The sequence below is a fragment of the Pogoniulus pusillus genome, chromosome 10 (assembly GCF_015220805.1).
Source record: "Pogoniulus pusillus isolate bPogPus1 chromosome 10, bPogPus1.pri, whole genome shotgun sequence".
In the NCBI taxonomy this organism is placed as follows: domain Eukaryota; kingdom Metazoa; phylum Chordata; class Aves; order Piciformes; family Lybiidae; genus Pogoniulus; species Pogoniulus pusillus.
The window spans coordinates 6,130,064-6,155,000 of NC_087273.1; the positions used below are offsets into that span (position 1 = coordinate 6,130,064).

Genomic DNA, 24,937 nt, shown 5'->3' on the forward strand with positions numbered 1-24,937 from the left:
TCCCTCCAGGTCAGCACCAAGCAACAAAACGTTTGAAGGGCAGTGGGTGCCTCCTTTTACTTGTGGGTATTTCACATTACGTAGTGGCTTCAGCCAGCAACTGAAGTTTAAATAGGACTAGCTTAAAAGGTAAACATTTCTCACAGCTTTCTCATCAACTATATTAAATACAGCCATACAAAAAAGCCCCACAATGTTTGCTGCATTTGCTGAAGGATGACGTCCTCCTTGCCTTAAGCGTGTGCCAGATTACTCATAAACCTGGACCATATGCCACTGCAATTTACTGATGGGACCAAGCTGTTTTGGTAGATACAAAATCCGAGGGGATTAGGGAGGCTCGAGCCATGCTGAAAACAGAGCAACAGTGGTGGGGCAGCTGCTTGCTCTCTTTGCTCAGTCTCAATTTAGGTCAGGAGCCAGCAGCCCGCCCGCGCCCGATGCTGCAGAGCTCAGGCCCCTGCTCCTGCCGGGCACTCGCCCATCGCTGGCACTCAGCATCCAGCCTGCCCGTGGTGAGGACGTGCAGGAAGGGGTGGAACAGCCCAGCTGTCTCCTGATGCCAGACCTGGGTGAAGAGCCCTCAATTTAAAGCAAAGAAAGAGCTGCTTCCTCTCTCCCCACCCTGCTCGCCTTCCCCAGCACTGACATGAGTCCCAGCTGCACGGTTCTGCACCCGTGGGGACAGTGAGAAAAGCCCAGGGTGGGCAGTGGGGCAGTCAGACATCCAGCCACAGCTCCCTCATGCAGACCTTGTGGGTGGCCAGTGACTTGCAGGTCATCACACCTCTGTTTGTGCTCCCTGGCCTAGAGAGGGGTCTGCTGCACAAGCCAAGAAGGGGACAGTTCAGCTGAAATGCTGTCTGGAACAGGAGCCCCTCCAGGGTAGGAGTTACACAAGCCAAAGGTGCTTGCAGTCAGCCAGAGCTTGGCTGTGGGTCTGGTGCCTTGGCTCCTTCCTCAGGAGGTAGACACTCACAGGAACCAAATGAGCTGATTCAAGGACAGTCTGTGTAATCCCAGCTGCACTCAGAATTCAGCTGGAGCAACCAGCTTCTTCACTAGATCCATGGAATCTTTCCCCTCCCCATGCTGTTACATCACTTCTCTCCCAAGGCCCACGCAGTTCCATCACCTCGAGGGAAGGTGTTGCCTCCCATCAGGGAATTTCAAAGCATTGCAGAGGAGATGGGGGTCAGAGGGGCCAAGTATGAATGCCCTGCACCACTCCACATGGATGAGAAGCACTTCAAACCATGGCTGCTGTGCATAAAACATCAACCACAAACCACGGGGGCCTTCCTGCACATTTGGGATTGCAGCTTCTCGGCACTCACAAGATGCTCTTGAGCAGCACAGCATGGCTGAATTTGCCAGCTCTTGGAGCCAGCAGAGTGCTTCACTCAAGGCAGTGGCTTTGTACCCTTGCAAGGATGACTCACACCCAAAGACTGCACCATTTAGCACAATGAGTTAGGCTGAAGTCTGACTATTATAGCTCTCACTTGTAAGAGTTCACAGTTTGAACCTCACATCTCACATCTTTGAACCTCACATCACATCTGAAGTCTGAGTATTACTGCTTTCACTTGTAAGAGTTCACTAGACTGCATCTACAGGAGGAAGTTGAGGGATCACCAGGGCCAAGCCTCTTCTCCACTAGATGCTGGCCCAGGAGGACTCTGTCCCCTCTGCCTTCCATCCCCATCTCTGTGTTCCTGAATCCAGTTCCAGAGTCTGGATCCTGTCTGTTGCTGAGTCCAGTCTGGGACTTGCCCAGTGCCTGCCCAAGCATCAGTGGCAATCCTAAGCACAAATTCAGGCTGGGTGGTGAATGGCTGGAAAGCAGCCCTGAGGAAAAAGGACCTGGGGGTCCTGAGCTGGCAATGTGCACATGCTTCCCAAATGGCAACCACATTCTGGGCTGCATCGAGAGAAGCTTGGCCAGCAGGTTCTTGTGAGACCCTACCTGTAGTACTGTGCGCAGCTTTGGAGCCCCCAGCACAAGAAGGACATTAAACTGTTGGAGCAAGTCCAGAGAAGGGCCACAAAGGTGATCAGAGAGCTGCAGCACCTCTGCTATGAGGACAGGCTATGAGAGTTGGGGCTCTTCAGCCTGGAGAAGATAAGGTTTCAAGGAGACCTTGTAGTAGCCTTTCAGTATTTGAAGGGGGCCTACAGAAAGGCTGGAGAGGGACTATTTAGTAGGTCTTGTGATGACAGGACAAGAAGTAATGGATTTAAACTGTCAGAGGAATGATTCAAACTAGATGTTAGGAAGAAGTTCTTTACAGTGAGGGTGGTGAAACTTTGGCACAGGACGTCCAGGGAGGCTGTGGCTGCTCTCTCCCTGGATACATTGAAGGTCAGGTTGGATATGGTCTTAAGAGACCTGTTCAAGTGGGAGGTGTCTCTGCCTATGGTGGGGGTGTTGGAACTGGATGGTCTTTGGGGTCCCTTCCAATCTAAACCATTTTATTATTCTATGATCTTTGAGAGCTTTACCAACCAAAACAATTCTATGACAGCACAATACTACTTACCCATGAGCTTCCAGTTCAGCCAAGTACTTCAGCTCAGCAGAAACAGCTAAACATAGAGGAGATAGCCTAAGTGAGGAGACCCAGCCAGTGCCTATGCAGTGATGTTAGAGCAATCATGAAGCCTACTCCTACCTGACCGGGGGGCCAACCAGGCCCCCCGGCCTTTAGATCCCCTCCACCATTCACCCAGTGATGCACCACAGAGGACTCACCAGTGATGATCCGAGGAGGATCCTTCTGCCCAACTGGGCAAGCTTGGGGCTTGTCTTTCCTGGTGCCCATTAAAAAGGGGAGTGGGCAGGGAGTGCAAAGTGGTCACACCTGGGGTGGGAGGAGACTCCAACAGAACCCAGGTTAAAAAGGGGCGTGGGCAGGGGGGGCTAAGTGGTCACACCTGGGGTGGGAGGAGACTCCAACAGAACCCAGGTTAAAAAGGGGCGTGGGCAGGGGGGGCTAAGTGGTCACACCTGGGGTGGGAGGAGACTCCAACAGAACCCAGATTAAAAAGGGGCGTGGGCAGGGGGGGCTAAGTGGTCACACCTGGGGTGGGAGGAGACTCCAAGAGAGCCCAGGTGCTCTGAGATTTGGGTGAAAAAAAGGGAAAATACAGTGTGGGGTGGGAAAGGGAAGGTGGTGCTGAAGGGAGGGAGATGGAAAGAAAAGGAGGAAGATGTGGGATTGAAAATCAAATAAAAAATGGACTGTAAAGAAAGAAAAAAAGGAAAAAAAAAAGATGATCCTGCTCTGGCAGGGGGGTTGGACTAGATGATCTTTCGAGGTTCCTTCCAGCCCCTAACATTTTCTCATACTCTGATACAATTTGAACCTCACATCTCATCTTGACAGATGAAACATATAAAAAAGCTACAGAGCTGCACTTGCAGGCTCCAGAGGCAGGTGTGACAGAGTCTGACAGCACCAGAAACTCATGCCCTGAGCACCTGGGAAGGCTTGAGACAGTGGCAGGCTCCATTTGACCATTTCTGCTCTTTCAGAGATGAGCTCATCCTACTCTTCTTTGTCCTTGCCCTCAGGCCCTGAGGAGGGAACCAGCAGACCCACCCCTCTACATCACCTGCCAGATGTGGTCATCTCTCTGCACCTCTTGCTTACACCAGTGGAACCTCACTTGTTTCAGATGCACGACTCCTGCTCTGGCCAGGACGCCCAAGCCCTGCTCCACTGTGTAATCAACAGTGCTGTAAACAACACCAGTCCCAAGTCTTCTGATGTTGAAACCCTCTGGAGGCAATCTGGCAAGGTTGACAGGACTCTGTGAAAAGGAGCCTGACGCCTCCAGCCACGGGCTGCCAGCAGGCGAGGACATGAGTGTCACATCAGAAGGGAGATGCTGGAAGGGCTGAAGCACCTCTCCTGTGAGGACAGACTGAAAGAGTTCACCTGTTCAGTCTGGAGAAGAGAAGGCTCCCAGGTGACCTTACTGTGGCCTTCCAGTATCTGAAGGGGGCCTACAAGAAAGCTGGGGAGGGACTTTTTAGGATATCAGGGAGTGCCAGGACTAGGGAGAATGGAGCAAAGCTGGAGGTGGGGAGAGTCAGACTGGATGTGAGGAGCATGTTCTTTACCATGAGAGTGGTGAGAGTCTGGAATGGGTTGTGCAGGGAGGTGGTTGAGACCCTGTCCCTGGTGGTGCTTAAGGCCAGGCTGGAAGATGTTCTGGCCAGCCTGATCTAGGGTAGGGTGTCCCTGCCCATTGCAAGGGGGTTGAAACTAGATGATCCTTGTGGTGCCTTCCAACCCTGACTGACTTTATGATTCTAAGGGTATTTATTAGGTCCTTGGCTTATTTTACAGATCTGTCCTACTCAAGTTCCTGTGCCATTGCCACAGCCTGGCATGATCCCCAAACAGCCATGCTTGTCTCCTGGGCCAGGACAGCCAAGACAGAAAGCTGCCACCGCCTGCCTGGCGTGCCCAGATGTGCGATGCAGATGGGGCTTGCAGGGAGGGGCAGGGGCTGGCTGATGATCATTGCTTGTCATTTCTATTAAACCCATTTTCCTTTACTGATTATTACAACAGCTCCCAAAAACATCCTCCATGGCCTTTAAATGTTGGATGGTTTCTCATGCCTTCGTGTGGAAGCTGTGGAATGGCCCCGCGCTGGCTGCCACATGGCCCCGCACAGCAACGGAGAGGCTAAATCACCTTCAAAACGTTATGGTTTACAAGATCTACCTCCCCATCTGTGGCGACACAGCGGCTCCCACACGCACTACACTTCACTCCATTAGCAACACCTCTTACAAACAATTGGCTCAGCTCCACAGGATGGCTCTGCGAGGGCCCGAGCTGCGCGGCAGCGTCGCGTACGCGCACACAGAGGAGTAACACCGCCGAGGGTCAGCTGCCACCAAAGCCAGTGAACTGCACGTCCGCTCCAGGGAGGTGTTCACCTCAAACTAATGCACTGCTGCACAGGTCCCATTCACACAGACAGATACAAGTTCCTTCTGGAACTCTGCAAGAGCTCAGCCCAACTGTACCTAACACCACCAGCACCACCCCGCAGAGTCTGAGGTGCGGTGCCCACAAAACGACCCATCTCTGGGCGAGGCCAGCAGCAGCCACTTCTCCTTCCCTCCTCTCCCTGGAGACATTCTCTGTTACGAGGCAAAAATACACAAACGGTGCCCAACTTAAAAATTGCTTTTGGGATGCAAGCCAGAGCAGATGGTTAGAAAAGCTAAATACTGCTGATTTATTTCTTACTCTTTACGAAGCAATATTAGAGACAATGGACCTTATCAGAACAAATGAGAACAAACATGGGGCTGCAGACTCAATAGAGAATTAACAACCAAAGCTACCAGATTCTATTATGCCATGATTAATTCTGAATTTGTGCAAGTGTTAGCAGCAGCAAACGCCTCGCTTTAGCTAAGAGAACCAGTGCCAGACCAGACAACCTCCTAGTTAGTGCTCTTCAATTTGCAGGATACTTCAGCAGGGAAAAAGCTCGGAAGATGCCAGGCTTTGTGCTGTAAAGTCAGCTGGAAAATCCACTTAAACACCAACCACCTCCCACACATACCCCAAGCAATCAACACAAAGGCCCAGCTGGACACCAGCATGGGCTGAGGAGCTCCGAGTGAAGATCTGAGGGACCTCACCAGGCAAACCCGGGAGCTGCAGCCAACGTGGCTGCTGCTGGCAGCACAAAGCCAGCAGGGCATTCTTGCATTGGGAAGCTGTGGGGACTCCCAAGCTCCTGGGGCTCTGGCCTTTGCCCTCTTGTGCCTCAGTTTCACCAACCAGAGCCCACCACGACCTTGCTCCTGGGTGCTGTTTCAGCCTCCCTCTGGCCGAGGCCAGAGGTATGTGACCCCAGTGACCACCCATGGCCACAGGATACATCAGTCACTAACAAACCCTCACCGCTCTCCGCCAGTCCCCTTGGGGTCAGTCATCTCTGCAGAGTGCATTCAGAACTGGCTGGCTCTGCTGGCTTCCTGATGGCAGTGTCTGAGGATGCAGCCAAGAGAGGACACAATGGATTTAGCCCCACGGTGCATCACTTGCCACAGTTAATGCAAAACATCAGTGCTCAGCTCTGCTTTGCTGCTGCCATGCATGAAAACCTCCTCCTACCTGCGAAGAGTGTTGATTGTACTGACCTGGAACAGCCTTCTACTGCCTTAACTACCAACCACGAGGCCCAAGTGTACCCAGGCTGCCTCCTTCCTTCCCCCTCTGGGGGCACACTGAGCTATGAGGGGCTGTGGCCAGGCCAGGCTTTCACAGGCAGGCTGTGTTAGATGATGGCTGCAGTTAACAGGATGCAGAGCACAGGGTCCCACCTTGGCATGCAGCCACCTCTGTGCCACCTGCAAAGAGCCTCCCACTGACCCCCATGGGCTAGAGACCACTTGTTCCACAGAAGACCAGGCTGCTGCTGCCCCTTATGTCAGAGGCAAGGTCTCACCATCCTCTCAGCATGCCATGAGATGCAAGATGCATTGGATAAGGGTATGGCCTTTGGAGAAAAGGGAAGGAGAACAGGGCCAGCAGGTTGGCAACCAAGTGAAGATGGGCACCAGGAGTTACCCAGTGGAATTATATCTATTTTAGGACATCCTGGTCTGCTGAACATCCTGGCTATCAGGAAAGCCAGGCTGTTGCAGTCCTGCATGTCAAACTCATCAATGGTGAGACCACAAAGGTGATGTCATAAATGTGGTTAGCAGAAAAAAATCCCACCACGTTGTCATATCCTGCCTTTCAAAGAAGTGCTGCCTTGTGAAACTGGACTGTTTGAGGAACCAGCACCACTGGTGGTGCTGAAGAACCACATGGCTGGCTTAGGCCCTCAATGAAGGCTGAAACTTTGACGTTTCCCCCTCATCTCCAGGCAGGGAAAAGCAGGTGGTGTGCTGAAGGACTTCTCTGAACACAGCTTATCTGCTTGTAGCTTCAAATAAGGTCATACTTCCCAGCTCTTCCCATAACATCCCCAAAGCACAGCCAAAACAGAAAGGAGCAGTTGGGTGGAGAACATTTAAGGAGTCCCTGCAAAGCATACAAACGTTTTTCTTTCTGAGAAGCTGAGGCACACCAGAAATGGGAGAGTGACAGTACACAGGAAGGAAATCCAGCACAGAGAAAGATGGAGCCAGCAGCTGAACTAAAATACCAGCACGAGGAAGACCTGGACACTGGGTAGGTAACACAATCCTCCAGGCCAGATGTCTGTTACCAAACTGAACCCTTAACAACACTCAGAGTCTTTTTTTCCTTTTGTGAACATTCATATTTTGGAAAGGCCTATGCTGGATGCTGCCCAGACTGTTAATGCCCCCTGGGCTGCAGCTCCAATGAGTCACTGCAGTGACCTCTGAAAGCCCTCTGCAGAACTCAGTAACCAGCTGTAATCAGGACAGAAAGAGAAGATGGAAACTGTTCTTTCTTAGGGCTCCTACACCTGGATCTGACCCAAACAGGTGCAGTGTTACTGGCAGAAGAGTCCAAAAAGCCACTCTTCCAGGGTTGTGCTCAAAGGAGAAACAGACGAGGAGTGGCTTGTCCCATCAGAAAGGATTCTGTCTCTCCAGGTACACACAACACATACCTTTTATCCCTGAGGGCTTCACACAAAGGCTGACTCAGTGTCCACCAGCAAAGGCTACAGCAACCTCAGTTTGCACTGGAGAGGAGCACAATCCCTCAGACTCCAGTTTAAGCAGCTCACAGAGACAGGTTGCAGGACTGCTCTCACTCAAGGGTAAGCTCCAGCCTTCAACTGCTTGGATCCAGCAGCACCTGGTGCACTGTAACTCAGTGTAACTTCACCTCTCCAGTGCTTCCAGTTCAGCTTGGCTGCTTAGCTACCTAGCCCAGGCCACTTCTTTATTGCTTACCCAGGCCAATCAGGGAACTTTCCTGACATGTCTCCAGTTTGGGTGGATGTGTGGTTTGGCTCCAAATGCATATTGACCTGTGGCTATAGCAACGAGCCTGAAGCCAGACCTTTGATCTAGCAGAAGGGCAGGCAGCCCTCTGCACAGACATTCTGTACGTGGGGTTTACACAGCAGTTACTTCATCTAGGGTCAGCTCTAATTTACACTCAGAAACTTGCCTCTAGACCCACATTTTGCAGCTTTTAGCTCTGAAACAACTTGACATTGGACCTACACATCTGCTTTTGGAATTTGTGGTCAGAAAAGCTCAAGAGAGACACATTTGGCAGTAAATGGTTTTGGTGTGACTGTGGAACACTCACAGTTCAAAACTTCAGGGGTTTTGACTATTGAAAGGGAACATTTAACACAGCCCTTAAAACTGTGCATGTCTAGATAGGAGGGAGCTGGATTTCCCCCTACAGCCTCTTGCAAAGACTGGATCTAACACAGATCATACGAAGGTTGCTGCCCTTACAATAACTGGTGCCAAGCTGCTGAGGAGTGGTGACAAGAGATGCACTCTGAGCACCACCTATGAAGATGTTTTGAACTAGAAGCCAGCAGTGCTTGTAGCAAGGGAACTATCAAGGCAAGAAAAGATTAGTGTGGATCTTGGTCTTCCAGAACACCTGATTCCATAGGAACCTACCATGTAACATGCTGTCCCACTGGTGTGCTCCTGGCTGCATTCACTATGGATGTTCAGCTCATCTCATTTCTAGCAATGTGCTAGACCTTCCCCATGACTGTTGACAGGACAAGGGCTGCCCTGTGGCTGTTCCTTTTACCTGCTGCAGCTCACCTTCCACTCATCCCTGAGCCATCTCATGCTGCAACACCTTGACGACCTGGCACAGGTATGATCTGCAGGAGGGCAGCGTCTACATCACCTGCAGGGCACAGAGGCTGCAAGGCTGGGGCTTGCTCTTCATGCCCAGCAGCCTAGAGTTTCTGCCAGTCAGCAGGCTGAGAGCTGCACATGATTCTCACCCCACATCTCACAAAATCAAACACAGCAACCCCTCTTCAAGAGGCATCATGGCAGTGGAAAATGTGAAAGAGGGACTTCTTGCTGCATCTGCTGTGTGGTGTTGAGTGACGCCATGGAAGTGCTACACCACAGCTGGCCACAGCTACACAGCTCCTGGCCCAAGAGCACAGGCAGGTCTCCTGGGGGAAGGAAGGGTTCCTGCCCTGCCACTCCAGAGCCCCACCTCCTCCTGTTTCAGAGAGCACTCTTCTTTCCAGTGAGATGGCTGTGACATGTGATGGGAGAGGACACTGCTCCACACCTCTGGCTGTGCTCTCCCCTGGCCCTGACAAAACCCTGATGTTCAGGCTCCAAGTGTTTGTGTAATGAGCGCAGCCCTTTGGAAGCCCACAGCATGAAAACAGATGGAAGGACAGCACTGATCTCAGACCTGAGCTCAGCAAGAACAAAAGCACCACGCGACTTTGGACAGGAGCAAAGAGGTCACATTTTAGTGCTCGTTAGGCAAACCAACACCCTGAGGGCTTCCCATGTGGGCTCAGAGTCATCTAATCATACCACAGTGGATACTGAAACAGAAGCAGCAGTGGCTGTGCCTTATCTAGGGGTTAAAAGCTGCTCTGGTTTGTGGTACTCTTCGGTTGTGCTACTAACTTAGATGAAGCCCTGCCTTTACATAGGGAAGAGCCCACGGTGCACTCAGAGCAGAGCACAAGTGAATCTAGAGCTGGCTGTCATCCTGTGCACAGAGAGCTCCTGGCTGGGACAGTGTTATGCATGCCTCTCACTTCAAGAGGCATTGGGTAACCCAGGCACAGGGTGATTGTGGGCAAGCCCCACACACTAGCAGCTATAGTGCTCAGAAGATAGCACCATCCAGCTCCTGAGCATTAGCCAGCCCCACCAGCATGGGCCTGTGGCAACAGCAGCACCTGGTACCAAGTGAAACACAGCAGAAAGGGCACCAGTGTTACATGGCAGCAAAGCTGAGACAGCTGTAGAGGACGGGCTCTGGCGCACACCTAACATCAGGTGGCACTTGTACCAGACCACCTCATCACCTTCCACTGGCCTCCCCTCCTTGGGAACTCCAGCACAGCGCTCCTCACTGTTCCTCCAAAGGGACTGGCAGCACCCTGCTGACAGGTTTTGCCCTGCACAGAGCAGGAATGAGAGAAGGGAGTAAAGCAGCAACCATAACAGAACTCGACTTACACCCAGGGCTGCCTCTTTCAGGCGAGGAACTTGCAAGCCTTTTATCCAGCTCCCGTTTTATGGAGATTTTATCTAACCAATTTCTTTCCCTAAGCAGCTTTGGGTATCAAAATCAATAAAATCTACACAGCTCTGCTGCAGGCTTTGAAAGATTCCCTGATAATTGTGGCAACTACTGCAAGGTTGGCATTCCCCTTAAAACCCACCATTTCAAACTGCTGCTTACATGATTAGCTCCTGAAGCACTGATCACCTTGGAGCTCAACGCAAACCTCTGCTCGGTGCTGGAGGAACAACAACAGAGAAGCTCAAATGCCCTAGGCAGAAGATTCCTACTTGCTGTGCTTTGAGATGGTCTGGGTGCCAGGTACCCTGCAAGATCCACTCTCATGGACTCACCTCTGGCCTCAGGCATCACAGGTCCTCTCTTCTTACCCATCACCCCAGTTTTGTTTGAGATCCCACATCCTAAAATCACTTTCAGAACTGAGTAGTCAAATTGCTGAACATTTCCGTGTGGATGAGTGGAAATCAGTTGCACTCCAGCTCCTGCCAAATGCAGTTTCGCTCACCAAAGGATCAGGTTAAGTCACATCAGCACAGGACAGGTTTACAGTAAGTGTCCACAGGAGTTCCCCTACCAGTGCAGTGGGGAACACTGAGCCACGTTTTCACCAGCACTGCTCTGGCTGAATCACATTTCTACATTTCTACCACTGATGCTTGTGCTCCTTCTGCAGCTCATGACCAAGAAAAGAGCTGGGGGGGGGTGGCCGTGGGTTTGTCTCCATTAGCCCCCCGGGGATAACTCAGCCAGGAGCTGCACAGTTCTCTCTCCCCAGCCCCTTCAACCCCTCTGCAAGCTGAGGGCACCATTCCCAGCCCATCTCCTGCTCTCCCCACAAAGGCTCTTTCTCTGTGTGTGCAGACAATAGCTCGAGAAGGTGGCCCCAGCCCTGAGCACAGGTCCTGTCTGAGCAGTGCAACCAGAGACAGAATCACACAATCAAAGGATTAAGCAGGCTGGAAAAGACTTCTGAGATCATCGAGTCCAACCTATCACCTAACCCTTCTAATTAACTAAACCATGGCACGAAGTGCCTCATCCAGCCTCCTTTTAAACACCTCCAGGGATGGGGACTCCACCACCACCTCCTGGGGCAGCCCATTCCAATGCCAATCACTCTGGCTGTGAAGAACTTCTTCCTGACGTCCACCTTGAACCTACCCTGGCACAGTTTAAGACTGTGTCCTCTTGTTCTGTCACTGAGTGTCTGGCTACGACCTACTTTCGGGTAGTTGTAGAGAGCAATGAGCTCTGCCCTGAGCCTCCTCTGCTGCAGGCTGCACACCCCCAGTTCCCTCAGCCTCTCCTCACAGGGCTGTGCTCCAGGCCCCTCCCCAGCCTTGGGTGCCCTTCTCTGGACACGTTCAAGCACCTCAACACCTTTCGCGCAGGCAGCCTTCACGGCACCTTTGGCCACAGCCGAGGTGTGAGGAACAGAAGCAGGAGCCCTGCAGACCATCACCAGCTCCCCAGGAGGTGCTCCACAGCCCAGCAAACGCCTCGGATCATGCAGGAGACCGAGGCAGGCGCCATGACGGCCACATCCCTGCTTGCTCCTGATGGCTTCTGGAGAGCAGGCTGAAGCAGCCTGGCCCCCTCGTAGCGCCAACTGTCCTGCTGCCAGCCCCGAATGACAACGGCGCGCGGCTGTGACATTGACAGCAAGGCCCTTGGAGGAGGAAGCGGAGCGCGTCGGTGGGAGCCGCGGACAGCAGGAGCACTGCGGCGGCCAAGAGGCCTGGCTGCGGGAGATGGCCCCGGAAGGAGGGCAAGGGCCCAGGCAGGGCGCATGCATGGCCGGTGATCTGTGGGCTCAGCCTGGCAGCTCCTCAAGGCCCACGGACTTGGCAGGCGCCGCTCCCTGCCCCTTCTGTGCACACGCGAAGGCAGGTGCCAAGAACTCACCACCCTGGAAGCTTTTCAGGTGGGGAGGGGAGGGTGAGGAGCAGGCCTGCCCCGGGCCTGCCAGCCCCCCACCATTCCCTGCCTGCTAAAGCAGTGCGGAGCTTGCAGCCCCTCCTCAGCCCTCTGACCCTGATCTCCTCAGCTAGGAGCCAGCGACTGCACGGAATGAGGGGTTCGTGGAGCGCCCTGCTCTTCCCTCATTCTCCAGGTGGCTCTGAGCTTGTGCAAGACCTGTCCTGTGCCTGTGTGCCACGGAGAGGGACCACAGCACGGGGTGCAGGATGCTGCACAGAGGCAGAGACTGAAGAAAACAGAAACTTCACCTGGACTTATCTGACGCACTGGACAGAAGCTACCAGTGAAGAGCCACAAAGGTTCTAACAGTCTCCTAACTGCCTCACAGAGACCCAGAGACCAGAAAGGGCAAGGCTGTAAAAAAGTCACAAAGCAAAAACCAAACTTACATCACTGAGTGAGCCAGGCCCCAGCAAGGCAAATGCTGGAATCAAGGCAGATAAATGGAGATCACTGAACCTTGAGTCAATAAGAAGAAGGATTAACACCTGCTAGGGTGAATAAATACAGCGAGGCACTGACAAGGAGGAGGTTTGGGAAACACGCAGAAGTCTTCCCCAAGCTACCAACACTAAGAGCATCCCTGCACCGACAGACACAGACCAGTGACATGGACCAGACAGTGTTAGTGTGAGCCAGGAGACAAGGGGAGTCACAGCTCCATGCAGCACCCCCGCCTCAGTGCTCCTCAGCAACATCCACCACACTCTCAGCACCCTTTGAGGCACTGGCCAGCAAACTCTTCTGAGGCCAGGGAGGCCACGCATCTCACCTACGTGTGGCTCCCTCAAAGGACAGGGCAGCTCCTCCAGACATCCCCCCCAAGTCATGGGTGTTCAATTGCTGTACCACACACTGCCTTTCCCTTCTAACTGCGTTTCTTGGGGGCTTTGGTACCACCAGCTGCTGCTCCGTGTGCCAGCTCTGCCCAACAACAGGCTGTACACAAAGGTCCTATTTTCACGGTGCTTTCAGCAAAACCAAGCGAATCCACATGGCCTCTAACCTGGGTCTCAGCTGAGAGGGAGCTGAACCTAGCGTCCTTTTCCCCACAGCCACCACAAGCTACACCTCCACGTTACGGCAGAGCTGGTCAGGTACTCCAGCAGTGTCCTCTGAGAAGCTGCAGGAGACACTGCTCTCTGAAGTGGAACAGAAGGCTCCTGAACACCCTCATCCCAGTTAACTCGGCTGCTAACGTAACACCCAAGAGGGGACAAGGCGCACTTGTGGCCTCTCTCTGGTTTAAGCAACACACCTGATGGCAAAGAGCATTTTGAGCCAGCAGTGTGCCCAGGTGGCCAAGAGAGCCAATGGCATCCTGGCCTGCATCAGGAACAGTGTGGCCAGCAGGACAAGGGAGGTTATTCTTCCCCTGTACTCAGCACTGGTCAGACCACACCTTGAGTACTGTGTCCAGTTCTGGGCCCCTCAATTCAAGAAAGATGTTGAGGTGCTGGAACATGTCCAGAGAAGGGCAACAAAGCTGGTGAGGGGCCTGGAGCACAAATCCTATGAGGAGAGGTTGAGGGAGCTGGGCCTGTTTAGCCTGGAGAAGAGGAGGCTCAGGGGTGATCTTATTACTGTCTACAACTACCTGAAGGGGCAATGTAGCCAGGTGGGGGGTGGCCTCTTCTGCCAGGCAACCAGCAATAGAACAAGGGGACACAGTCTCAAGTTGTGCCAGGGTAGGTCTAGGCTGGATATTAGGAAGAAGTTCTTCACAGAGAGAGTGTTTGGCATTGGAATGGGCTGCCCAGGGAGGTGGTGGAGGCACCGTCCCTGGGGGTCTTCAAGAAAAGCCTGGCTGAGGCACTTAGTGCCATGGTCTGGTTGACTGGATAGGGCTGGGTGCTAGGTTGGACTGAATGATCTTGGAGGTCTCTTCCAACCTGGTTGATTCTATGAAGGAAGCTGCCTCCAGCACCACAAACTCTCCTTTAAACCCACTGCACGCAGGCTGAGGGGCGCTGGCAGCAGGCATCAAGCCGGGCTCCTTAAAACAAGGTGGGCCGCTCGGGGAGCGTTATTGCCCACGTTATTGCCAGCCAGATATAAATATGTGCATGGAGCATCATTTCCTTGTAACAAACGGTGAGAGCTGTGCCGGTGACAGTGAGGCAGCGCTGGAGAAAGGGCGACTTTATCACCTACCCATGACTATGTTTCCCAAGCAACCCTCTCACCAATCGGCAGCCCTGCGCGATCATTAGTTCCTGCACATGGCAGCAATGAAATTGTCCCTAAAAGTAAATCATTCAAGGATTTTTATCATCCCAAATAAAATTTTCTAATATTTTTTTCCTAAGTTTTCCAGGTTTAAGGTTTTAATCTTTTATTATTTATCGTGCAGCAGTTGTAGGGCATGATGAGAAGCCCGGTGCAGGGAGTTGTGGGAGGTGGGGGTCGGCGCCTGAGGATGCTGCTTTTAAGGGATTAACGAGTTCTTTTCTTTTCCTAAGTGCTGCCGTGCTCCGGCTGAGGCTGCTCAAACACCACAAAAATAAAGTTAAACAAAACAAACCGCAGCTGCACTTTGGCTTCTGTGTGTTTTCCCACCTTGTGGCTGATAAATACCCTTTGGAAGCAGAGCCAGGGAGGAGAAGTAGACATATATTTTCTTTTCTTCCCTCGCATTCGGAGCATCGCATTCCAAGGACCACAGCTTTCTACTCTCTGAGATGCAGACAATTCCTGGGTTTGCACTCTCTGGCATTTACTGCTCTCTTCAACCACTACAGACAAAATTTAATAGAATCATAGAATCAGCCAGGGTTGGAAGGGACCACAAGGATCATCCAGTTCCAGCCCCCCTGCCATGGGCAGGGACACCCTACTCTAGATCAGGATGGCCACAGCCTCATCCAGCCTGGCCTTAAACATCTCCAGGGATGGGGCCTCAACCACCTCCCTGGGCAACCCATTCCAGGCTCTCCACACTCATGCTCAACAACTTCCTCCTCACATCCAGTTTGAACCTCCCCAAGTCCAGCTTTGCTCCATCCCCCATAGTCCTGGCACTCTCTGATAGCCTAAAAAGTCCCTCTCCAGCTTTTGCCCTGGGCAACCCATTCCAGGCTCACATTTGTGCATGAAAACAGAAAAACCCTAAATTACAGATTGTGTTTGGTTGTTTTTCTTCCTCTTTCCTTTTAAAAAAGCATTACTAACAGACCTGCCTAGCATAAAATGTTTTGCATTTACAGTACTCAAACTGTCTCTCAGTTCTGGGTCAATGAAGTCAAAGCAGTCCACCAATTTAACCTTTGCTACCTTTACCTCTGGTCACTGTTTTTATCCCACCAGAGCCTGAATCACATGCTAATCACAGCAAAACGATGGACATTCCCCTAGATGTGGGTTTAAAACTAATCCTCTTTCCATAGCAAAAGCCATCAAGTATCTCATTAGCCCAATGGCACAGCCAAGCAGCAGCCAGCCCCGGGTAGATCAACATTTATGCTACCTCTCAGTTCTTTCTGCCTAACTTCTCCGGTGCCTGGAGCAGAAGGTGGAAGATTGTGGTGTGAGCCCAGGGCCAAGCTGATGGTCATGCAGCAACTTGCTTGCTTCCAGGGCTCCATCGTGCTCCAATCCACAGCAAGGCCTAGGGAGGAGTAAGGTCGAAGCTGCATACAGAGGTCCTCTCCTACTCTGCTGGAGCACCTGACTTTGGTGTTCAGGAGCCTAAGAGATACCAAGCCAGGCCATTTATTTCTACGATCACATTTTCACTCGTGTCCCCCTACTCTGTAGGAGGTGTGTACCATCACTGCAGCACGTGTGCAGGACAGATTTCAGCAGGACCTCAACCAACCTTTCCTCAACATGCAGGACCAGGCAGCCAAAGAGCAGAAGCCACAGGAACCACCCAGTTGCTGCCAGGCTCAGCACTCAGACACACAGGAGATTGTGGAGAATAAATCTCATCCCCACAGGTGTCACAGACTCAACAGTGCAGAGGACACAGGGTCTCCTCTGCACAGCTGCCACTCAGCAGCAGACAGGACAGAGGCTCTCCTCACTAGACTCACTTGTACTTGACTTTAAAAAGCAGCTACAATACATTTGGGGCTCAGCCAGGTAAAAAGAATTTACAAGACCCCGGTTCTTTGGAGCAGCTGACATGACTGATGGCAGGATACGCTCCATGGTGGCTGTTAAATCCTCCTGAACAAGCCCACATCCTCAAGCCAAGGCAGCAGAAGCTCCTCCTCACGCTTCACCATTCTGTGTCCTTCACATCTTTTTTTATCTGCTTGACTCCCTGTCCTACATTAGGCCCAAACCCATACAGCAGCAAGGACATATAATTCATCCCAAATGATCAAGGATAATTATATGCTTAAAGAGCAATATGCAGAGGTTCTCCTACAGATAATTAAGGAGAAAACTCACAGTTCACCCATGTGGGAAGCTAGCCAGGAAGTGCAGACACACTTTGGGAATTCATCCATTATTTATAATCTGCAGTGTCTTGTCAAAAACCTTAAATGAAAAGTTAAAGCTTTAACACATTCTCCAGCATACTGCTGGGCCATCACCTCCCATTAGTTTTTAAGTAACACTCCCATTGGGTCAGATTCATCAGAAAGTTTCCAGGCACCTGCTTAAAGCCGCTGGAGCTCAGTGCAGAGCTGGCTCAGGAGAGCTCAAAATCAGCCACTCCCACTCCCACCACCACCCTGGGCTTCTGCCAGATGTGTGCCAACAGGGCTTCAGATCCCCAGAGCAGCACAGCTCTGACGTCCCAGCAGGGCCTTTCTCACCAACCACCGAGGTGGGCTCACACAAGTGCTTCAGGGCTCCTCCTTGCAATAAGGTTGCCACTGCTGAGATGTGTGGGGGCTATAGTTGAATGGAGAACTCTCCCACCTATGTGCCACGGGTGACCAAAGAACCCCGCTCCTTGCAGCTGCTCTAACACCACTTTTGGTTCCCCTGGGAAACCACTTCTCTTTGCTCTCTCCTTTGCATTACAGATGCCACGGTCCTGTCTCTGCTCTAGAAGGCTCTTGCAGTATTTCAATTAAAGCATCTCATCTTTAGACCCTTTTTTTTTCTCCTGGACACCCCTACACTTCCACTCACAGCTGAGGCGCAAAACCCAATTAGTTATTAATTGAGGCACGTTAAAATTCATTAACTCTGCTTGTGAAGCTTAAGCTATAATTAACTGCCTGCCCAGGCTTTTGTTCTTTCATCTCCAGGTAGAAGGTCCTGTTGTTAATAAGAAAGAGGAGGCACAATTCCACCGTCTCTGCTGGGGAAACAGCTTGGTCCTGGTAGTGACATTAACCCCGGTGGGGATGTCACAGGTTAACGCTGTCCTGTCAGCTCCTGACTGCCCTGTACCATGTGTGAACTGGAGCAGATTCTGAAAGAATGGGAGCATAAAACACCCTGATGAAAGTATCTTGGCAAAGGTGACTTTCAGCAGGCTGAGGCTCCTGCTGCAGCACAGCTCCTGCAGTCTCACCACCACACAGACCTCACCTTCCAGCTGCCCCTCTGCAGCAGTCTTTATTTTCAGGAGTTCCTGAAACAGCAGCTCAAGGCAAACTCTGCTCTGACATCTGGAGAAGCAGGAAGCCAACCTTTGTTTTAAAGCAAAAGGAAGGCAAAACCTGACTTACACACCAAGTCCCAAGGCTCAACATGCAGCACTCCACTCGCTCCAGCATTTGCGGGTGCTTCTGTTGCACCTCCACCCGCTGCATGGATGCCAGAGCTTGGGAAGGAAGCAGCTGAGATTTGTCCTACAGAAAAGCTGGTTCTTCCCAAATGGAGCTGCTCCAGGGGAGGAATTTCAACAGCAGTTCAGTGGCTGCCCTCAGCATAAAGCATGTTGCACTCCTGTCAAAAGAGCTGCCTGTTCCAGGGCTCCCTGGTTTCCCTTGCAAGAAGAAGGATGTTCTGAAGGTTCCCATCCAACCCTGGAGCCCCATGCTGCCAGCAGCTGCTTGGCCTCACTGCAGAGCAAGGTGCCAGTGAAGCCAGGGCCGAGGCAGGTCATAACGGGAAGCTCTGTAGCCAGGGCTCTGTTTCCAGTTCTTCCCCCGCCCCTCATCTCTGCAATGTGCCAGCCTACACATTGGAGCTGGCACAGAGGGATGCAGCCGGTGCCAGCAAACAAGTCTGGTGCAGATTATTTCCCTGCTGGAGCAATGAGGAAGCCATGGAGACTCTGGGAGTCGCAATATGGTTGCTAGCCCTGTTCCTGCTGCAACACAACCAGGCAGGGCTGCTGATGGGGGCTGGACTGCCTGTAGGCACCCATCCAGCCCAGGGTGCTGAGAGCAGCAGGGGCAGCACCGCTGCAGCAGCACCACTGATCTCTCAGGCTTTAGCAAAGCTTTCAGGGTGCTGGGTGCCTGTTTGAGACATGCCAGCTCCTCCAGCAGCAAGCACACACCAGGATCTGCAAATGCCTGGCGACTTGCACCTCTGTTCTGCCAGGGCCAGGGCCTGCACGGTGCACTGCAGACTCATCCTGCCAAATGACTTAGCAGCAGCCCTGATGAATTCATTCCCCTGTCTTGAGTAGGCAGGGAAGCAAATGAGGCTTTTGTGAAAGCCCAAGAAAAAAAATGGCAGTGACTTTGCACAATTTTTCACTTACCTCCATATCAATCACACCCGTCCTGTCCTCACGAGCTGGCAAAGTAGCTCTAATGCCAGTATTGATGATGCTGTCAAGCCTCCACAATAGCTGCCTGACAGCAGTGTGTAAGCCAGAGATACGGAGAGTTTGGGCAATCAATAGCTCCAGAGAAGTCTCATGTGGAAGCCACCACTCAGTACAAGTATAGCAGAGACAGTGAAAAGCTTCTTCCCTCCTTGCTTTAGTCTGGTGAGGATGAATACTTGAGGGATTGACCTCCTCACATTCTGCTAGGGCATATTTTCACAAAAGAAGACTGAAACAGTTCATCCCTGTTTCTACCAAGGAGCATTTGGGGTTCAGAACTCACAGATCTGTTGTGAGAAGCAGATGAGGAGAGCAGAGGATGACAAGAACTGTATTGCACCTCCACCTCGCAGCCTGGATGTGATGACATTTACTCACCATTGATGGGTTCTCTCCACAAGGGTCTGGAATCTAAGAGATGATCTCCTCAGGAAGCCCATCGCTGCTCTAAATCCAGGTGGCCTCATTACTCTGTCAGAACATTAATAGTCATGTTATAAGGTCAACATTTGTTTTGCCAAGAGCAATGAATACTGAATGCAAACAGCACCACCTTCAATCATGACTATTTGATTCAGACCAGAGGCTGAGAGCCACTCTCTGCCCTGGTGCCAAAATCCAAAGCAAATTAAGTGCATTTAGAATTGGTGAAAGGTACTTGGTACAACAGCAGAAAGGAGGAACTGCTCCACTTCTCAGCAAAATACAGACAGTCAACAGCACCACATGCCCCAGACCACACCTGCCAGGCACCATTTCTCTCTTTCACGTTCCCTTTGGAGTCTGTGTGCAGCAGAGGCTGCAGAGTGTTGGCTTCCAGAAGAAGGGAGCTTTTTGCTTTGCTTCTTTCTGAAAGCAGTGACTCAAAAGCTTCATCATTAGTAAGGACAATTCAAAGGTGCCATAGGAGGGAGTGTGTGGATGGTTGGCACTCAAAGCAACATTCTCACTACTACAGATGCTGTTAGGATGAGGGAAGCCAAGACAGAGATGCTGGCTGTGCACAGTTGTGCCCATGTAACCAGGGAAGTTGTCACCATTCTGGCCAAAAAGGGCAGCCTTTTGAAATCAGGGATCTGAGTGACTGTGCAGCCACTCCAACAACATCCTCCTGACATTTCCACTCTCACAAACACACCAGTGTGGCTGTGAAGAGGAGCAACACGCCAGGCTCTCAGTAGCAGCTTTCTTTGCGTGCCATTGGGGCATCTCACTCCTTGAAACAGTTCTGAAGAGGCAGGTTTCACTGAACAGCTTCCACACCCCCCAAAGGTCACTCTTAAATAGAGCTCTGTAATGGGGATACAGGAAAGGCATAGCAGCCTCACAAACAAATGCTAACCACTGATGGGCGCCTGGGAGAAGTTCCCTTGTTCAGCAATGCCATAAAGCAGAGTTAATTCATCATTAACACACCCAGCAGATCCCAAGCATGCAGCTCTCTCCTCTGCAGCAGAAGAGAGAAGTATTAAGGAAGCACTAACAGCTGGCTTGTTGGTACTCTGAGAGCAAATTTCTTACTGAAAGCACAAATGGGAAGGCAGAATTGTAATTAAAGTCCATTTCAAGATAAGCAGAGCAACCCCATCATTAATCCTATCTTCTGTTATACTCTTAGTTTGCAACTCCTGATCTCCCCCATTTCCCTGCTGCTCCCTGCCCTTACCCAGGGCAGATCCAGCAGCACACTGAGACAGGCTGCTCAGCTCCTGCAGTGGTGCCCTAGCTGAGGGGTGTATGAAGGGAGAAGGAAGAGGCTCTCAGACAGTCCCTCTGCACAGGGGACATTTTCAGAGGCTGTGGACTTGCCATGCTAAGCACCCAGGCCAAGACCTGCAACAGTGAGGTGCAGGCTACCAGCTGAAGGTGTTCTGGGTGACCTCTAGCTTCCAGCAGTCACTGGAGAAATCAGTTTTAGGAAACAAGGTCCCAGTACTACTGTGTTAGAAGAAGCACTGCCATAAAAGCACAGATTTAAACTAAGTTGTTCTTTCTTACCATGAACTTTCATGGGTGCTTTCAGTGCCTCCAAGAAAGATGCCTGTGAATGCCTTTGACCTCAGAGAATACAGCAAACTGCTTCTGCCTTCATGTCTGGAGCTGTAGCCTCTGCCCCTATCTACACTCTTCTAATTGCAGTGAGAACAGAAGCACTCAAGTCTTCCCTCAGCTACCAGGTAGGCTGAGCTCTCAGGGTTAACCCCCCCTGGATGGTAAGAGCACATTAATCTAGGCTGATAAAGCACGAGCCTGCAGTTGCCAGGACTCCACTAAAGCCCCAATCTGCAGAGATTTATTCTGCACTTCATCTCCCACACAGGGCCTGCCTGCAGCCCGGCCTCACTCCTGCCTGTGCTTGCATCTTCTCAGCTGACACACAAATAAAGAATTTTCTACCTGTTGCTAACACTTAACGTGCAGCTGAGCAGCCTGCAGTAAGGAATCTTTAGCTGAAGTAGCATCTAACACGTGCAGTCCTGTACCACCCCAGGGAAAGCCAAGGTGCCACCAGCCCTTCCAGTGAGAGTACAACAGCAAGGCAAAGAGAAGAACTGCAGGTTCTAGACTGCTTTCTGCTTCACAGAATGACAGAATCAGTCAGAGTTGGAAGGGACCACAAGGATCATCTAGTTCCAACCCCCCTGCCATGGGCAGGGACACCCTACCCTAGAGCAGGCTGCCCACAGCCTCAGCCAGCCTGGCCTTAAACACCTCCAGGGATGAGGCCTCAACCACCTCCCTGGGCAACCCATTCCAGCCTCTCACCACTCTCATGCTGAAGAACTTCCTCCGCATGCCCAGTCTGAACCTACCTATCTCCAGCTTTGCTCTATTCCCCCTAGTCCTGGCACTCTCTGATATCCTAATAGCACAATCCTCTTCATGCCCAAAGATTTTCTTCATCATCAGACCAAATACCGGGTGAGGAAGGTGGGACAAAACCCACCACAGCCTGGCCCAAGGCAGCCACCAGCTCGGGGAGGAGGCCAAGGCTGCCAGCCCAGGCTTGCATCAAACGGCTCCAGCAATTGGACACCTGTAGCTGCAGGGCCAGGGAAAGATATTCATGTTTTATGACTAGGATCTAAAGCAAATTTTATTGGAAGCTTTTATGTTTGTAGGTTTGAGCAGTTTTTATAGAGAGGAGTTCTGAAAACTGCCATAAAATTTTGCCTTGGGGGTTATGATTACATTTGTATCTTCCCCAAACTTGTATAAATAAAGACGACAGCTTTTACTGGAGAAGCTTAAAAGGTTAGAGCGGTGTTTGGGCTGTGATGAACCTTTTATAGATGTGATGCTGTGAGAATTTATTCTTAAAAACCAATAAAATAAACCAAACCTCAACTTAACATTTCTGATAAAGCAATGGTGATTAGGAAAAGGGCTGCCAGAGGTGGTGGCACTGCTGGTGGCTTCCTTTCTGCTACACACTGAGTTATATTTTTGCTCGCTGGAAGCTGTTAACTTGGAGAGCTTCTGCTTGGGAGCAATCTCTGATGAGAGCAGCCCCACTGATGAAGTCTTTAGAGATGGGAAAGTTTGAGCTGTGGTCCCCAAGGTTGGAAATTGCTACCTTGGATTATCAGTGGTAGGAGAAGCCCTTTGAGCTTGTCCCCACCCAAGGACTTGTACGCAGCACTGCAGACAGCAGCTGTGCCTTGCCCTGGACACCAACAGCCCAGTTTCACTGCAGCCTGCCATCAGCTCTTCTACTCAGCTCCTGCAGCCTTTACACTCAGGCTGGGCTCAGAAGACTGTGGCAGTTCCATACTGCCCAGCGGTGAAGTGTTTCAGAGACAGCTAGAGGCTGCTCTGCACAATCAAAGGGGCCATCTCACTGCTGCAGCCTCCAGGGACAGCCCCTATTTGTTCACTGCCCTTTAAGTGCTCCTCTGGATACTGAAGACTTGCTACACACAAGAGCTTTGTACCTTCACCACTCAGCTGCAGAGAAACTCCTCAAGGTGACTGTGCAGTGAGGGGCTGGGGGGGCTGCCCTGGGCCGTGCCACCATAGGGCAAGTGCCAGCCCTCTGTCAGCCTGAGCCAGGCCATGGGATGAGAGGGTGCAGCAAGGTAGGTGAGCTGGTGCTTGGGGGTGGATTAACCTGATACTGAGGAACACCAGCACAAATTGCCACTAACACCGAGCCTCAAGTTCCCTCCTAACGGCAGAGCACAGAGCTGCGTTTGGTGGCCTGTGCATTACAGGTGCAGTGTCCTGCAGCCAGGACATGCCCAAAAGCCAGAGCAGTAGAAACCCAGCTTTCAGAAACAGAAGCCTTTAGACCACCATCACCACCCAGATCTGTTTCCTTCTGGGAAAAAAACATGACCATCCCACTCTGTTTGACCCAGGTTTGCTTCTAATACTTGTCTGTGAGCAGTACCCTGTGCAGAGCCCACACTGTGAGATCACACCGTGCAGCCTCCAGCCAGCCTCCACCAGGCACGGCTGCTGGACTCTCCTGGTCCATGCAGACAAGAGAGGAAAGCTTCAGGGAAGGAACTTTGCCAGCATGTATCTTTTGACTGTTGTTACAGGTTGGCATCTCTGAGGAGCAAGTAGAGAGTGCCAAGTTTGTTACTACGCAAGCTTTATAATTTACAACCTGTGCAACTAAAGGCTGAAAACACAGCAATTTTGCAGGGTAATTCTGGGAAGCAACCATCCTGCAGCACCAATTATTAAAACCACTTGCACACATTAAAGCTATAAAGATTAAAAATATAGCACACTTGTCATTAAACATGAATGGAGTCATGCAATATGCATCACACGGCAGCGGCCAGCCGCGCGCCGGGCACAGCCCGACGAGGAGCTGCAACCCCCAAGCCCCAGACCAGCTTGCATTTTGTCCAAGCTGAGGAACAAGTTTGTCATGCAAAATAAACACAGATGTTCCAAGCCCTGCCTGCAGCTTGCAGCCCATGGCTTTAGCAAAATCTGCCTCTGAGTGCGAGTCCGGGGACTCCGTGCACGCTCTACCTCGGCGTCAGCAGGGGCTGGGTGAGTCATTTAAAGGACATATCCTGTTGTTGTTTTTAATTTGGTTTGCTGCTAGTTGTGGCTTTTCCTCAATATTCTGTCTTGAAACATATTCAAATGGCTCCCCGTGCTGCTGTGCCTGGCATGCTTTGGTGGCACAGGCACTCTCTGCATGGTGCTTACTAAATCTGCTTCCTGCTCCAGAAAGGCTACAGTTTATTAGCACCTCAGGCCTCGCTCTGCCTTTCATTGCAATTGGTTTGCTCCTCCTTCTCATTCTGCTCCTTGGAGAAATGAATCCTTTCCTGTGGTGCCACACAGGCACATCTTTCAGTTTCTGTAGCTATGGTGTGCAACTCCCTGCAGTGCTGCTTAGGTGCAGACACACCTGCGTGGATGACTGAACCAAAAAGCTCTTCAGGAAAGAGCATCAAAGTGTTTGGTTCAAACACGGCTCAAGAAAAAAACCAACTCCACTGGCTCCAAAGAGCTTCCAGAAGCTGTCCAGGTTGTGATGGAATCATAGCCTGCAGTCCTGGTAAGAGTCCCACAGTGATGAGAGTCAGGGAAACAAGAAGCTCACACCTATGGTAAGCTCCACACCTCCAGAAACACCTCATCCTGGAGGGCCCCACGGCACATCTGCAGCAGATCAGGAGCTGGTCCTGTCCACCAGAGCCCTCGCAGGGCCACTCTGCTGGGCTTGGGCATGTTACATCTGGCCCACACCACCTCAACACAGAAATTCAGCCAGGTCACTTATGTGAGGAGGAACCCAAGTCATCACAATCTGCAGTGAAGCCAGGCAACTCACCAAGCAGCAAAGTGCCCCTGTGAGCCCCAGTTGCTCCACCAAGTTCTGTAAGCCCAAAGGATGCTTCCGCCTGGGACTCCAGATGAACCGAGGCCAGTTTAAAACCAGCATAGCACACTGGAACTGGGTGGGCCTTGCATACCTGTGTCCTGCAAGGGTGCTTTTCATGTGCTACTGCAGGCTGTTCTTGTTTTGCTGCCTTCAGTTTGCTTCCAGACTACT

At 51.6% G+C, this 24,937-nt stretch overlaps 1 long non-coding RNA gene across 4 annotated transcripts in view; it reads right to left on the reverse strand.

The window, feature by feature from the left end:
- LOC135178628 (uncharacterized) overlaps positions 1 to 24,937 on the reverse strand; it is a 145,074-nt gene that overhangs the window by 20,926 nt on the left and 99,211 nt on the right. The window contains exons 3-5 of one of the 4 annotated variants that reach the window (XR_010303649.1): positions 19,288 to 19,380; positions 15,685 to 15,825; positions 14,396 to 14,953 (exon numbers count right to left, since the gene is read on the reverse strand). This is a non-coding gene — a long non-coding RNA (uncharacterized LOC135178628). Of the gene's footprint in view, positions 1 to 14,395; positions 14,954 to 15,684; positions 15,826 to 16,622; positions 16,707 to 19,287; positions 19,381 to 24,937 lie in introns of those variants that run through there. The other 3 variants (XR_010303650.1, XR_010303651.1, XR_010303648.1) reach the window with 3 other exon arrangements.